This window comes from Dermacentor silvarum, chromosome 8, assembly GCF_013339745.2.
Source record: "Dermacentor silvarum isolate Dsil-2018 chromosome 8, BIME_Dsil_1.4, whole genome shotgun sequence".
NCBI classification, from domain to species: Eukaryota; Metazoa; Arthropoda; class Arachnida; order Ixodida; family Ixodidae; genus Dermacentor; species Dermacentor silvarum.
In genome coordinates this window covers 5411318-5424109 of record NC_051161.1, presented here as the reverse complement: position 1 = coordinate 5424109, position 12792 = coordinate 5411318, and the positions used below count along the sequence as shown (strand labels likewise).

General features: G+C 45.3%; 2 protein-coding genes across 3 annotated transcripts in view; one reads left to right on the top strand and one right to left on the bottom strand.

Moving 5' to 3' along the window:
- Positions 1 to 11242, bottom strand: part of LOC119460548 (uncharacterized) — a 128846-nt gene extending 117604 nt beyond the window's left edge. The window contains exon 1 of the mRNA XM_049672735.1: positions 11112 to 11242. The gene's annotated coding sequence lies outside the window, so the exon portion shown is untranslated. The remainder of the gene's footprint in view (positions 1 to 11111) is intronic.
- Positions 10241 to 12792, top strand: part of LOC119460547 (phosphatidylinositol 4-kinase beta) — a 74189-nt gene continuing 71637 nt past the window's right edge. The window contains exon 1 of one of the 2 annotated variants that reach the window (XM_037721479.2): positions 10241 to 10483. The gene's annotated coding sequence lies outside the window, so the exon portion shown is untranslated. Of the gene's footprint in view, positions 10484 to 11307; positions 11448 to 12792 lie in introns of those variants that run through there. The other variant, XM_049672733.1, reaches the window with a different exon arrangement.

The window sequence follows — 12792 nt, the reverse complement described above, 5'->3', positions numbered from 1 at the left end:
GTACGAAAATGTGTAATTTAACTGCCTGCACAGCGGCAAGAATTATTCTGCACCGAAAATTAAAGGAGTGTATTGCTTCGTTTCAAAAAAGAAATAAAAGCAGGTAGCTAAAAAGGAAAGAAAATGACAAACGAAAGCCACAGATGATGCGGCAAGTTGAACTACCCAATATACGAGTGTGTTTGTTGGCAAAAGAACCCCAGGTGGTCCAAATTTCCGGAGTCCCCCACTGCGGCGTGCCTCATAATCAGCACTGGTTTTGGCACGTAAAACCCCATAATTTAATTTTTTGGGAAACGCCGTTTGGGCCGGGCTTTCAATGAGAAACGTCGGTCGAAATTGGTTATTGATGTCCTCGTAATTTTCGTATTCGCATGATAATTTTGATCACGATGCTAACTGCTAGAATAAACGGCTAAATTTTCTGCGGTTTTAAAAGCTAACGAACAGTCATACGTTTTCATATTTACGAGCTTACAGACCTGAAGGAACAAAGCTTTTTACTTGCATTGATTTTTGCTGCTTCGCTATCTAAAGGACAAACTTCTTTCGGCGGGGAAGTTGAGAGAAGCGGTCAATGACTTCGGACACGTTGATACCGGCGTCTCTGTTGGTGTATAGAAGCACCAGCCTAACCATACGTTCCACAGACATTGTAGAGCGAAAGTAGTTTTTTAGTAAACTCTTGTTAAAAAAATATTCTCTCTGCGCTGGCCGTGGTCACTGGAAGGGTGACTAGAAGCTGCAGCAGTATTTACACATTTACATAGAACCTGCTGTCGCAGTGAGAGATGGGCATTTATTCCGGTGCTAAAACCTAAAACACTCCCTTGATGTCGTTGGCATACTTGTTTAGGTACCTTGCACAAACGGTAGGCTGTTCGATTCCAGCGATGTCCGTCGTTTTGTCAGGAAGTATGGAGAAGCAGCCTGCTTTTGAATCTAAGCTTTCTTTGATAATGTCACCACAAATTTCTATAATTTGGTTTTGTGCGTCTGGGCTTAAATACGAGGCAATACTGGGACAACTTTCCAAATGGTTCTTCAGATATGTATCTCCACAATCAGATCGCATGCGAAGAAGCACTCTGAAAATGCCTGTATTTTCAGCAGGGGCATTGCTTAAATCCATAGAGCCCCTGTCCCTGTGGCCACGGAGAGCCAGACCTTGTCGCCCGCAAAAAAAAAAAAAAAAAAAAAAAAAAAACTCAATAATAGGCCGTTCACTTTCTTCTGTTTTCTCATATTTTACTTTGCCTGCCCTGGTCCAGCTGATCAATCACATTGAGCACGCTTCCTATGCTTCCCAGTGTCCCGGCAGAGCTGTATGTATTTCGTAGAAAGGGGAAGGGAGTCACGATAAGTGCAATATGTGACAAATTTTTTTCGCTCCCGGTCCCGTTATAAAAGTGTTCAAAAAATTACTCAGCCGTCGTTCCCCCCTCCCTATTTTCATGCGCCATAAGATGTTCCTACTTGGTTTCAGCGATGCATGTCCTCGGTGTTAGTTAAGCAAGACATTTTGTTTATATTTGGCAAAAGTATAAAAATGTGTAGGTAAACTTCAAATACATACTAATTATGACATTTGGAGTAAATTACGCATGCAAGCGGTCTTGAGCTCGTCTACATTGGATCACATACATGTCATTAATCACGCAGTTGATAAATATGCGGAGTACAACCAACCTCTCTATGTGGATTTCATAGATTATGAAAAGGCATTTGATCCAGTAGAGATACCAGCAATTATGGAGGTATTCCGTAGTCCCGGCGTACAGGAAGCATACGTGAATGTTTTAACAAATATCTATAAAGACTACACAGCCACCTTAATTTTCCGGAATAAGAATAGCGGACACATACGGATCAAGGCAGGGGTCAGGCAAGGAGACACAAATACTCTTATGCTACATGCTTAGAAGAACTGGTCAAGCTGTTAGAGTGGGAAGGACTTTATGAGTGAGGATCAACGGTGTTACGGGCCGGGGTTTAATAAACCTTCAACGGCGTCTGCTTGGAGCTCGAACCAGGTAGACCATCGGAGAGGGTCCGGCAGGGAAGACGAGGCGACGTAAGAACAAATTATCATCATCATCAGCAGCCTATATTTATGTCCACTGCAGGACAAGGGCCTCTCCCTGCGATCTCCAATTACCCCTGTCTTGTGCTAGCTGATTCCAACTTTCACCTGCAGATTTCCTAAGTTCATCGCCCCACCCAGTTTTCTGCCGTCGTCGACTGCGCTTCTATTCTCTTTGTATCCATTCTGTAACTCTTATGGTCCACCGGTTATCCGTCCTACGCATTACATGGCCTGCCTAGCTTCACTTTTTTCTCTTAATGTCAATTATAATATCGGCTATCCCCGTTTGCTCTGATCCACACCGCTCTCTTTCTGTCTCTTAACGTTAGGCCTAACATAGTTTCGTTCCATCGCTCTTTGTGCGGTCCTTAACTTGTTCTCGATCTTCTTTGTTAACCTCCAAGTTTCTGCCCCATATGTTAGCACCGTTAGATTGCAATGAATGTACACTTTTCTTTTGAAGGACAGTGGTAAGCTCCCAGTCAGGATTTGGCGACACCTGCCGTGTGCACTCCAGCCCAATTTTATTCTTCTGTAAATTTCCTTCTCATGATCAGGATCCCCTGTGAGTAATTGACCTAGATAAATGTAGTCCTTTACAAACTCTAGAGGCTGACTGGCGATCCTGAATTCTTGTTTCCTTGCCAGGTTATTGAACATTATCTTTGTCTTCTGCATATTAATCTTCAACCCCGCTCTTACACTTTCCCGATTAAGTTATAAATAATTTGTTGTAATTCGTCCCCATACATGTTGCTGAATAGGACAATGTCATCTGAGAACCGGAGGTTGCTGAAATATTCACCGTTGATCCTCACTCCTAAGCCTTCCAAGTCTAAGAGCTTGAATACTTCTTCTAAGCATGCAGTTGGAGAGATTGCAGTTGAAGGGATTGGAGAGATTGTCTCTCCTTGCCTGACCCCTTTCTTGATAGGTAACTTTCTACTTTTCTTGTGGAGAAGCAATGTAGCTGTGGAATCTTTGTAGATATTTCCCAAGATATTCACGTATGCCTCCTGTACACCTTGATTACGCAATGCCTCTATGATTACTGGTAGCTCTACTGAATCAAATGCATTTTCATGATCTATGAAAGCCATACAGAGAGGTTTATTGTACTCTTCAGATTTCTCGGTTACCTGATTGATGACATGGATGTGATCCATTGTAGAATATACCTTCCTGAAGCCAGCCTGTTCCCTTGGTTGACTGAAGTCAAGTGTTGCCCTTATTCTATTGGAAATCATCTTGGTGCATATATTATACAGTACTGAAAGCAAGCTAATGACCCTTTAATTTTTCAGTTCTCTAACGTCTCCCTTCTTATGGATTAGTATAATGTTGGCATTCTTCCAGTTCTCTGGTACACTTGAAGTCCAGATGCATTGCGCATAAAGGGTCGCAAGCTTTTCAAGCAAATAACAGTGGTTTAATACATCGTTACGGGTGAGCGAGCTGTGCCGCGACGGACACGTCTGTTCATGTCAGTAGCGCACCCAGGATTTCTGCCAGGGAGAGGGGGGGGGGGGAGCCCTTTGCATATGTAATTTCCTTGCTTTAGCCAGAGGAATCCAACAGCAAATAAAATGGCTAATAATTATAATAGTAATGACACCAAGGATAATGACGATGTTTATTTCTCCAGCGTTTTACTGAAAATCTTAAAGGAGCTTGACAGGGCCAAGAAGCCGGTCTGCAGAGTAGTGCACGTGGTCATCCGTTGAAGCTCTTACCTAAACGGTCGTGACAGCAGTGAGTGGTGGCAGTGTCTGAGGAGGTCACTTATGACTGATGGAGTGGGAGAACTTAGGAATGTAAGTGATAGCGTGGATGGAGCACCAAAATAATAGTGTGTATGTTACAAGGTGTCACTCGCGCGTCGTCAGCGCTAAGGCGGCGACGTGAAATGACAGCAGGGTTTGGTCGGACCGTACGTAAGCAGATACAGTGAAAGGAGCCAAGACTGGGGTTGAAAACAAAAAATGGCCCATTGATCGAAATGCAGCTCCACTAATGTGAAACCTGGGGAAGTGCGAAGCATGCAGTGATGCACCGCTATAATGGGCTCATGCTGCCTTAAGCAGTGATTCATAACCCCGTAAACGCGGCCTCCCCATTACGACGACAGAAGTGAAATTATACGCTGGAATGATGGAGCGGCCACACAGCCAGCTGTGGAAGACGACGACGACAACGAACGCGGCAGCAGTGGCACGAGCGCGTGCCGAGCGCGAGCACGCGTCGCTTGCTTACCGTGACTGCGACGACGATTACGACAGGAGATACCCGGGCAGTGGCGTAGCCAGGGGGGGGGGGGGTTCAAACCCCCCCCCCCCGAAATTTTTTCAGCAACCCCCCCCCCCCCCCCCCCACTTACCCACCCTTTGTTTTCGTCGCTTCGCGCTGACATAATTCATGAAACCGGTGCTACTATCACAATTTAATTCCTGGGCGCTTCCGTTTGGGTTGGTAATTTACAGCGAATCATGTCTGCATATGGAAAACACTGTCACGGTGTTTGTCAAGGCTTGCACACTCTGTGAAGTTTTGGGCGAGAATGTGGCGGCCACATTCTGAAGCAACAAATGCGCAACAAATGAAGCAACAAATGCGGCAGCCGCATTTTAGATGATGGCGAAAACGCTCGACGCCCGTTTACTTAGATTTAGGTTGCACGTTAAAGACCCCAGGTGGTCGAAATCTCCGGTATACATTTCCGCCGCTTCCCTTCAGGTGCCGGTTAGGCCGCGCTCGCGCAGGATTTTAGGCTACGTTCACACTTGGTCTCGAAGCTGTAGGAAGTGGCAAAATCTCGCCTAGGCGGCGAAACAGGCAGAAAAACAGGCTGCGAGCCAAATCGGTCTCGGGCCGATTTTTTCGCCATGGCGAAACGGAAACGCGGCGGAAAGTCGTTCTGCTTCACTGGAAGCTACACTAGCATGTAAACAACCGGACCCGGTCGTAAAATGGCACCGGGCACCAAAACCATGGCACCAAAAGTGTAGGCTGTAATGCTAATCGACGCGATCAAGAACCAGCCCTTGCTCTACGACAAGAGTGGCACTAAAACGTACTGTCAGCAATACTCGCGATAGTATTCAACGTCGCGCGACCGGAGGTGCGGCAACGAAGCCTTGGCGTGACCCAACTTCTCGCTCTTTTGCAAAGCCAGGCGAACCCACCAGCGCCGTTTCCGAGGTGTCCGCGTCTTCCGTTTATTCATTGTCCATTTCTAGAAAACAAGTAGGTAGAAGTATAAAAGCCATTTCTTCTTCCACTTCCATGGCAGACAATAGGCAGATTCCTCGTTGGCGCTCCATAATTCTCCTCGCACGTGTACGGTATGTTGCAGAAGTCGCGGGGTGCTTTTCTCGTCGCGACGATAGATTGGGAGCGTAGGTCTCACGTAGGACGCGCAGGCTTTGGCGAGCCCCAACACAAGGGCCAGCCCTGGTTTTAGCTGTGGTGTTCCCGTTGCCCCTTTGGTGTCCTGGAGGCGCCGACAATACGAAATGATGAAATGTTGTTACAACTTGTAAATAAAAGCTATTAAAGAAATATCACGCCTAGGCACCAACCTGTGACTCAGCGCTACCGCGCCCGTGTGCGGAGAATTACGGAGCGCCAACGAGGAATTTACCGAAGGTCGCAGATGACACGCGAAGTTGCGTAAAATGATCCCTTTTCATGACGGTACGTGGGTCAAAGAATGAACATACCGCTCGAAATAATGCGATAATGAGCGCCACCACGCCGACAAACGTACGCAGACTAGATGGATCTGGACGAAAACGGCAGCGGCGGCCGCGGCGGTAGCAAAACAAATGTGAACAACTTGGACAGGCGCGGAAAAAATTTTCCGGCCGCTTTGGCCTTTCCGCCCGCTTGCCGCTTTCCAAGTGTGAACGTAGGCTAATTAGTCTGCGCGAGAAACGTCTCTTGTTTGCGATTGCGCCCCTACGGAAGGCTGGTAATTACTGTTGTGTTGTTGAATCCCAAACCAGCAATTACGGAAGGCTAGTAGTTGCTGTTTTGTTGTGGAATCCCAAACCAGGAATGTACACACGAAGGGGTTGATGACAGCAGTGAAATTCCACCGACTCGCAATAGAATACACGAAACAGACAGCCGACAAGCATGAATTACTGTTGTGCGCAGTACAGCGTAAGTAAACTCTTGTTGCAGACGCTGACAGTTCTCGTCGGAGTTCACGCGTCCTGAGAAATTGTTTATGTGCACTATGCACTGAATAATACCGGAGTTCATTCCTGCATCACTATAGTACACCAATCAGTCGAGATTCTGTGAGGTACAAGGGCGCTTCCTGTTTGCACCGGCGTAAGTGAAGCAGAAATGAGTTGCACGCACTACTTAAAATGCGTACACATGCCATATCTGTGCTGTGCGGTGAAATATTCTGTACAATTCTGAATTTGTTGACGTAAAGGCAAATGACGGCTGCACGCTCGCACACAGCGGAAGACACCGCGGCCCATGCACTTGCCGCAGGAAATGCAACCCTCTCGTATGAGGGTTGCGCAACACGCAAATACGCGCAAAAACGCCTTACGCGTTTTTGCGCGTATTTAACTTTTCTAGCGCAAAGACGCAGCGAACAAGCTATTGCTATGGGAGTAGGTATAGCCCGGTCACACGTGCATTTTCACGCGTATAGCCGTCCTTGACTTGTGAAACGCCCTTCGCCCCGACGAGGACGACGCCATCTACGCTTAACGGAAATTAACAATTAATGATGTCTTCTCCGATCGCACGGGTCGTCTCAATGATGCGTTTTCGAAGACTTGTCCATTCAGTGGCGCGATGAGAGACCGTTGCTCCAAACGCCCACTGTACCTGTCGTACTTACTGTATTTACTGAGCGTACTTTACTTTTTACTTAATTTCTTCACAAGCACACGCACACGCGAGGGGGGGGGGGGGGGGGGGGGGGGGGGTAGGGGCGGTCCCATGTCTTTGATATACATGTCTAGAGTCTGCTTACACTACCGCTATTTATTATCGATCACGTGACCTAGAGGAAAGCAGAAGCTTGCCCCCCCCGGTCGGGCCGGTGAACCCCCCCCCCCCCCCCCCCCCCGAAAAAAATTTCTGGCTACGCCCCTGAGATACCGACAGCCGGAGCGCTTAAGGTGCTTCGAGCGCGAACACGAGCCGCTTGCTTACCGTGACTACGACGACGAAGACGATTACGAAGCAGACGCCGACAGCCCGGGCGCATAAGGTGCTTCGCACCTAATAGCTTAATTTATATCTGACGAGATACGAGTACATGAATGAAGCAAATAAAATCAAACACATAATATATCGATCAATGATAACTTCAAAAAATACACGTAAGGGCATGTTAACAACTACACAGCCATTAGGATAGGTCGTTATTTAGAGCTTACAATGTATATGGTTATGTTTAACAGGAACTAATTAAAGTTTAAAAATGCGCAGAACTCTGCCTCAGGGTGAGGTTAGAACCCCCGAAACCCAAAACGCAGAACGCACCGTCAGTGCGCCACTGGTTCATGTTGACGAGCGAAATCATTATACGAGCACGGCCGCAGCGTCCGTGCTCGTATAATGATCTCGCTCGTATGAGTACATGATATGAGTATATATAGGAACGCTGTTTCCCCTGCGTTTGCAGTTTATCTGGGCATGGCCGCTTAAAGTGAATCGTAACAACGGCGATATTCCAGCAACTTTCGGTTTGCAGATGACGTTGTCCTATTTAGCGATGCGCTGGATATGACTTGCAACAAATGATTGAGGACCTTATTAGTTATTGTTATTAGTTATTGTTATTGTATAATTCACTTTTCCTTTCAAAATTGTGCTATTAATTGCTACCTTGTCTGGGGAACCACCACAATTTCCAACATTCTGAGGCTTTTTAGATTACAGAAAAGGGCTGTCTATTTGATTGTCAATGCTCCGTATAACGCACACACAAGGCCCATCTGTAAAAACCTAAACGTAATACCTGTTGACGACTTGTACGATTCTAATTACTAATGACACGCTACAAACAAGGCATTAAAACAAACAATCTGTGCTTGAAAGAACTTGCTAATTTGACTGAAAGAGTGCATGTTTATGACACGCGCGGAATCACTTTTTGGTTTACGCCACGGACCCGTACTAACTATGGCCGACAAATCATCGCATATACATTGCCTACTCTTTTAAACAACCAGCATTGTTTTCTGTTGTGCTGCTGCTGTCAAGTTTTGATTTTGTACTGGAAAGTTTCTCCAAGTTTTGATAAATTTGGATATCGAGCAGAAAAGTAAATATTTGGTTTTTATAGTTAATTTCAACACTGTTAGCTTTATTTTTCAGATGTATATAGTTTTGGCATTGTAAGCTTGTCGCATATAGTACATTTTCTGTTGCCCCTGTCAAAGTGCGGGTACAGACCCCGTCAAGCCTTTTTTGGCTTTTAGTCTGTGCCCCCAGCATTTTGTACATGCTATAATGTACCATAATGCCGAAATAAAATGAATGAATTAGCTAGCCGACAAAGTGTAAAAGTATAGAGTTGAAGATTAATGTGCAAAATTGAAAAAAGGTCAATAGCCTGGCAAGAAAACGAGATTTCATTACTGGTAGTCAGCCTCTAGAATGTGTGACGCTTAATCTAGGCTCGAAGGGGACTCGGTCGCCTTCCCCGATGTTGTTTTCTCCGAATGGCTCTCGTGGCCTTCTAAAGGAATTTAGCTCTTCAGAGTGTCTCACTGCATGTAAATGGCGCTGCATGCTGACCGCTTGGGAGGCATGATGTTTTGTACATAAGCGACTTTGCTCATCATCATTCAAATTCTCAAAAAATTTGGAAGACTACAACAGAGTTGTCGTGTTCACATACTACACTCAGACGACCGAGATTCCTGGTTAAGCACGAAGAAAAAGCGCAGATCCTGCGGAAACCCGAATGCGCTACACATTGCTTCCACAAACGTGGTCAGCATCACGAGCCTCGTGAACATCGCTGGTGTTTCGCTCTAAACAGAATTGCCAAAGAGAAAAACGACAGCAAGAATCTTTGAAACGAATGCCGGGTAATTAATGCTGTAAGTTTAGCCCCTGGTGTACTATAGGCTCGATGTTCCACAATTAAACATTTAAACGCGATTTCTAAAAAAATATGCAAAAGGAATATTATTTCCGCAACTTTTTTTTTTTTTTTTTTCTTTCAGCGCGGTTTTGATGAATTGTGGTAATGTGCCTGATTCATCTACTGAACTAAAACGATTATGCTATCTCAAGATCGAATTGATGTCAAGAAGTATTTTTTATAAGAACACTTTTATTGGCAAATTGCAATTGAAATGGGTTGTCAATGCTGAAAATATTATTTTAAGCAAATTGTACTGTGACTGTTATTTAGATTGACTGTTATTCAGTCAGAAACCCACATTATGAACAATATTTGCCAGAAGTTTCATTGCTCTAATAGCATTACTTATCTTTTTTTATGTTCCTTGACAGAAGTACAAAGACAAATAAATATCATCATCAGCCTTGGTTGAATAATGGGGAATTACATTACTGAACACTGGGGAATAAAAAAAAATCATTTAACACAAGTTGAAAAAATCACAATAGTCCTAGAAAGAGCGTCTGCTTCAGCAACGTATTGAATGAATTTGGTTATGTTGCTGTTGCCTCCAAAACCACGACCTACTGTACTAGTAGGTCGTGCTCAAAACATGGCTCTTACCCACGACCCCCACGAGGGGGATTGGCCACACTGGACTGATTGAAAAGTGCACCAAAGTTGGTTCTTTATTCTATGGTGCACCCAGCAAAATGCCAAAAGGGGTAAAAGGCAAACATTCAAAACGAAGCATTAGGCAACTAAATGATAACACTAATTTTGAGAGAGTTCATTCCTAAACTTAGAAAAAAAAAAAGAACGAAGTGCACCACGGTCGGTACCCTAGCAGCGTAATCTTCCGGACGTTTCAATGATTGTATTCTAAAATAGCGGGTGACAGCGCGGTGCGTCGTCTACTTTCTTTGTGCCGTGTCTGCCATGAAGCGTCTGCTACCGTTGGCGTCGCTCAGTCTGGTTTCGAGATTCTGCCTGATTCTGCACCGCGGCGGCTGCCCGCGGCGGCGGTGTCAACGGGAGCGAGAGTAGCAAGTCTGACGTCATGCAATGGCGATTTGATATGCGGTGTCGGGCGGGTCACCACTGAAACATGTTGGCCTATCCTTGTTGTGAACAGTGCTGCATTGACAACTCTCTGCATCGTGCTCTCGATGGATGCATGTCAGTGTTTGGATTATAGCCCCGTGTCGTTTGTATTGGGCGTGGACTGTGGCTACTTGCGTTTGTAATCAGCGTCTGCGTCGTTGGAGTGTGCAACAGAAGCAGAGGTAATTGTACCATCTATCTGAAGCGTTTTAATTGGATAGTTCTGTTGGGGCTGCTGTCTAAGTGAATTAAGAGCGACAAGTAGTGCACGCAGTGACACTTTTGCTTGTTCTTGTGCGTGTTAAGACACAGTTACTGTTTTGTGCAGCCACAGGATGTATATGACAGGTGCAGTTGAGGGCACTCGGCGAAACAACCAGTCAGGAATTCCTGCGAGTAATCCAGTGCCAGGTCATTTCTCTTACAACAAACGACATGCAGTCGGGGTAGTAGATGCGGCGAAGGGCCCCCAGCGCAGCTTGCTGATTGCGACAATAAGCTTTTATCAAAATCATATCGCTGGCCTCCATTGCACGCACAGATGTCAACTGACGGCCGAGTGTCGCATTTCCGCTCCCTGCCCACGGGGAAATTCCTGAACCATAGCTGTTCACTGCTTTGTAGACAGCAATTTGCTTCTAACTGGGCATTTGGCTTGCGCACTTGCGTTACGGTTGTGCTTCACCATAGGCAAGCATCCTAAGCCTTATTTCCGCGAGTAATGTTCGGGTTAAAGTCGTTCTTGCAATGCTCATGGAAACCCTCTGCGAGCGCCTGGTTAATCGTAACTGACATGATGCACAAACTCACCTTCGTGCCTCACATCCAGCTCGTATGCTCGCAGTTTCTTATGCTGTGCCCATTCCTCCAACTTCGCGCACACTTCGTGCAATTAAAATTGGGTCACAGTTTTGTGGACGAATGGGGTCTTTCGTATCGTGTTTTTCTTTCTTTTTCACTGGAGCTTCGCCTGTGACTGTTCGCATATCTGCAATGGTGCTTGCGAGCCTTGCCCTCTGCGCCGCAAAGCAAATCTGACGAGGAAAGCGGGTGTCTGGGCAGCTGTCGCGGCCCGCCCTTGGAATCCTTGCTTTGCCTGCTTTCGACACTGAGCAAGTGGCAGCAGGGCGTCGGCTTTGTTTATACGTACGCTTGGTTTATGGTCTTGCATCACGTGTTGCACGGACAACAGTGGCTAATGTAAACGAAACTTTGTTGTTGGTGGTGGTCAGGTACTTGTGTGTAATTCAAAATCCGTTCGGCGAGTATGAAAGTACCAAGGAAGGAAAGCTGTGAGGAGTAGTCGCTTGCCCGTTCATTCGATAAAGCCGGTGCCCCACCCGTTTTTGGCTTACCGATCGAGCTCCCGAATGTGAAAGTATGTGGATCGCAAGAAGGTATTTTTTTTTGTTTTTTTTTTTTGTTCTCTCTTGGGGGTTCGTCGCGCGTTTCTTTTCGTCAATTTCGGAGTTTCGCTTCAATTAACGAACAATCGTCTTGTCCCTCAGATTGCAGATGCAGACGCACTGCTGCAGTTCTTGCGCGATGCAGAGTTAGAAGCTTTTATTTAACTCTTTTATTCTCCATGTCTTGCGGAAAATACTCTCGAATAAAAATGAACCAAGAGTCACAAATTGTGCGCAGCAACCTAATTATAAAAAGCTATTAAGAACGAACTTGTTTTAGAAATGAAATCGTTGCATGGTTGCACCTCAAACATTGGTTTCTCACTTCGATCCAGAACTTCGTATATTAGCATGGCCATAAAAAAATGTTGACAAAGTTAAATGTACAGAAAGGCGTATTGGTCGCATGTGTTTTATGTGACCACGGCTTTGTGCTAATTTATTGTTTCAAAATGCCTAATTCAGGATTTTTTTTTTTTTTTTTTTTTTGCAATGCAAGTTTGACTCGTGTAACCCGACAGATGGCAAGCTGAAGAGTATCATTATTTTGCAAGCTAGTCGAGCTGTGCAAAAGCTCTTGCTCTGTAATTGTTAAGTTGCAGCACATTTTTCAACATTTTCATACATCTGTGCCAAATGTGTTGCGAGTTTGGATATAAAGGTGCTGGCACATTCAAAATCTGCAAGCGGCCTTTTGCAATGCTTTTGGGGATTGCACACGTGTGTGTTGCATGCATTGGCAATGATTTCGGTTTGTGTGGTGTGTGCTCAGTTTGTTGCTAGAGCTAGCTTGCTTGCATTGAAGAATCAGCTGATTATGCTCAGAGCTGCATGGCTGATGAAGCAGGGAAAGTCATCACATGGTACTGCCACATCTCATTGGCTTGCTTCACTTCTATTTTAAGCTACAGGCTGCGCAGAAGATGAGAAAATAAACTTGAGAATCCAAGGACTGTGCTATGGGTGATAGAACACAAGGTATCAAGACACTCTGCAGAGAAAAATCTACATTTTCATAAATAATACTTTCGTTACTGGTGTCTGTTTTTAGGAAGATCATTTTAATGTTATCTGCATTCTTAAAA